Here is a 3,546-nt window from a genome sequence, read left to right as displayed (position 1 = left end):
GCCCCTTTTCGCAAGATTGTCGCGACACCAGATGTATCAACGCCATAATTGTACATGATATACAAGAATGTAATTCACTTTAGGAATGTGATGTGATCATTTAAACACCAGCATGCTTTTGTTTAGATTTTGGTTAACATAGTGCGAGTATTGAAAATTATGCCTACGAATAAGTTGCAATATTTGTTTAGCAATAGATATACCTTTTGTAATTGTACTTTGTTGAAAACAATTGCAATATGATTTATAACCAATCTAAATGGTAATGAACATCTGATTTTAGATAGATTGATTTATAACAGGAAAACTTTTCTCAACTAGTTTTCAGTATTTCTTGAGAAATAATTTTACATAAATTCAAAGAAAAAACTACAATTATCCAAATAAAATTTGTTTGGCGTGATGCCTTCCTCAATTATGTTCAAAAACTGAAATCATCACTTAATTCAGAGACATATATAGATATCTCTGCTTAATTGACTAAACTGGTGATAATTATTTTTATTTCTATAAAAAATTGTACACAGTATGAAATGCAGATTGCTTACAGTACCCTACTTAAACAAGAGGAAACTATAATTGATAATGTTACCCAAATGTTTACGAAGACAATAAATCTCTACAGCCTTAAGGAAATATCATTCATGCTTACTTGTCAATGTATGTAGAGAAAAATAACACCATCATGCGACATTTGCATGGAAGAAACTGAACAATTTCCCCATATTCATTAAATTCTTCACTAGAAATGTATGAATATTTGAAAATCTCAATAAAATCACAACCACTAAAACGGTATTATAACCATGGCACTCAAAAAGTTTTCGTCCATCTCCGTGACATTTGTATGTCGCTTACAGTTAGTTGTCTCGGCCAACTTGATAACGTCGATTTTGACAAAGATTTATAGACTTGCTGTTGCTCATTACAAACAGGAACAAACTACATCTTGTATTATCATCCAAAGTTATTTCAATACGCTTTTTGTCATGCTGGGAATTGTTCTTTTAGCATACGTATAATGGTAATAATTAACAAGAGAAATCTACAACTGATACGTATGCCAAAATGTTTAGGAAGAGGAGCTCTACAGCAGTTCCAAGCACAAAGTACTTTTATCAATAAGTCACTTATTTATGTTTGGGCCTAACAATTTCACAGAAATAAAGAGATTTTTTTTACTCGCTACACTCGCCTTTTCATTTGAGAGTTTTGCCTTCACTGATCACAAGTGCGAGTTCCTAAATTTCATTTCACATTAAGACCGATACAATCCATCGAGGCCATCTTGGATCTGTTATTGTTTAAGAGGAAACTAACACGATATAATGTCCATTAATGCTATCTTTATACACGTGGACCGGTCTCCTACCTATCAGCTATAGTGACCTACTACCTATCAGCTATAGTGACCTACTACCTATCAGCTATATATAGTGACCTACTACCTATCAGCTATAGTGACCTACTACCTATCAGCTATAGTGACCTACTACCTATCAGCTATAGTGACCTACTACCTATCAGCTATATATAGTGACCTACTACCTATCAGCTATAGTGACCTACTACCTATCAGCTATAGTGACCTACTACCTATCAGCTATAGTGACCAACTACCTATCAGCTATAGTGACCTACTACCTATCAGCTATATATAGTGACCTACTACCTATCAGCTATAGTGACCTACTACCTATCAGCTATAGTGACCTACTACCTATCAGCTATAGTGACCAACTACCTATCAGCTATAGTGACCAACTACCTATCAGCTATAGTGACCTACTACCTATCAGCTATAGTGACCAACTACCTATCAGCTATAGTGACCTACTACCTATCAGCTATAGTGACCTACTACCTATCCGCTATAGTGACCAACTACCTATCAGCTATAGTGACCTACTACCTATCAGCTATAGTGACCTACTACCTATCAGCTATAGTGACCTACTACCTATCAGCTATAGTGACCTACTACCTATCAGCTATATATAGTGACCTACGTCCTGAAGCACCAAGGCACTGTTATAGAATTTCGGAATTAAAACAGTAAAACTGATCTGGTCGGTCGTGCAATATCTAAAACGAGAGGTTCATCAGCACATGCAAACATATCACCAGCTTACCCCGTTAAGAATGGAAAATTGTTTTGATTTGAGACAACGTATTAGATTTTGATGAAGAAACAGTTTTAATGATGATTTGAATTTTTACCAACACACAACAGACAGGGTTTAACTATTTTGATGAAACGCATGCACCACACCTTACAACAAATGCAAGGTTATACTGTTTTAATGAGCTGGCCACCTCGTTTACTATACACGAAAGAGATAAGGTGTTTGATGAAGCAACTGTTAAACTGCATTAACGAAACACGCATTTGTTATCAAGACACAACAAAGACAAACTTTTAGACTAATTCTGATGAAAAGCTAAACACCTTGTTATCAGCAACAGAGGCATACAAGATTAGACAGCGTTTTAATGAAAAACTCAACTTCTTGTTACCTACATAAAACCGAGTACATTATTGTACTTCCAGCATTTTACATTTCCTTCTTAATTCGTTCTTTCCGTCGGCTCATACGTATAAATACTTTCATGCCCCAGTACCACTGAGAAGTCGGACAAAACAGCTGTATACTTTTTCTGGTCCAGATAATTGTTGAAAACTTTTGGTAAAAATAGTAATGTTGATCTTGCCCTCAAGACGAATCGATAATAACTGCGCACTATAGGACGGGTCAAATGTCTCGGTATCTTTAAATAACTCTCCATTACACCAGACGAGTCCATATATTCATAGACAGGGTAGCTAAACGTTAAACCTAAGTGGGATACTGGATTCATTATCCAGGCTGATGGAAGGAGGAAATAACAGAGAAAGAAGCCATCACAGCTTGTTGTAGAAGATTGTGACCTCTGGTGAACCTATAAATACCTGCACAACAGAGGGCTGGTCTAGAGATATGGACATCCAGAGTTAGGATGAGGGGTTTACAGGTAGAACAGTCGTGACGTGCCTATCAACAGGTAGTTACCCGCCCGACAATACGTCTATTCCTTGTGAATATCGACAAAGCAACTGTTTGGTTTGTGATTCATAACAATGGAATTGTGGTATAGTTAGTGGTGTTATAGAAATTGTTTCCGTGCACACTTCTAATTTGGTTAGGTGTAGTTTAAAATGCAGAATGAACTTCTCCAATTTAAGCTATTTTCTAACAATTGAGCTGTTAAAAAAAACTTTACCCTTTTTATTATTATACATCATACATGTATTTGTATAGTTTTATAAATCAGCATAGCTAAAGACATCCCTGTGTAAAGATACGATGACTGTATTTTCATTTTATGTAACATGTAACATTTTATCAAGTTGGTCTTCAAAATTACTTAACCATTGCATTTACATTGGTTTATATTTGACGTGTGCATTCAAAATTATCGTGAAAAAGGCATACATCTGGGAACAGGAACATTTTAAGTGAATCAGAAACTGCACAGTATATGCAGAAGTTTCATTCTTCTGGGACT

At 35.6% G+C, this 3,546-nt stretch overlaps 1 long non-coding RNA gene across 1 annotated transcript; it reads right to left on the bottom strand.

Annotated features, from left to right (window-relative positions):
• Positions 1-1,188: 1,188 nt before the first annotated feature.
• LOC117317652 lies at positions 1,189-2,951 on the bottom strand. Its single transcript, XR_004530217.1, has 2 exons — positions 1,985-2,951; positions 1,189-1,396 (listed from the first exon to the last, which is right to left on the bottom strand). It is a non-coding gene; the product is annotated as an uncharacterized LOC117317652 (long non-coding RNA).
• Positions 2,952-3,546: the final 595 nt, after the last annotated feature.

This window comes from Pecten maximus, chromosome 19 (genome assembly GCF_902652985.1).
Source record: "Pecten maximus chromosome 19, xPecMax1.1, whole genome shotgun sequence".
Classification (NCBI taxonomy): Eukaryota; Metazoa; Mollusca; class Bivalvia; order Pectinida; family Pectinidae; genus Pecten; species Pecten maximus.
This window is presented reverse-complemented; position numbering and strand designations above follow the sequence as displayed.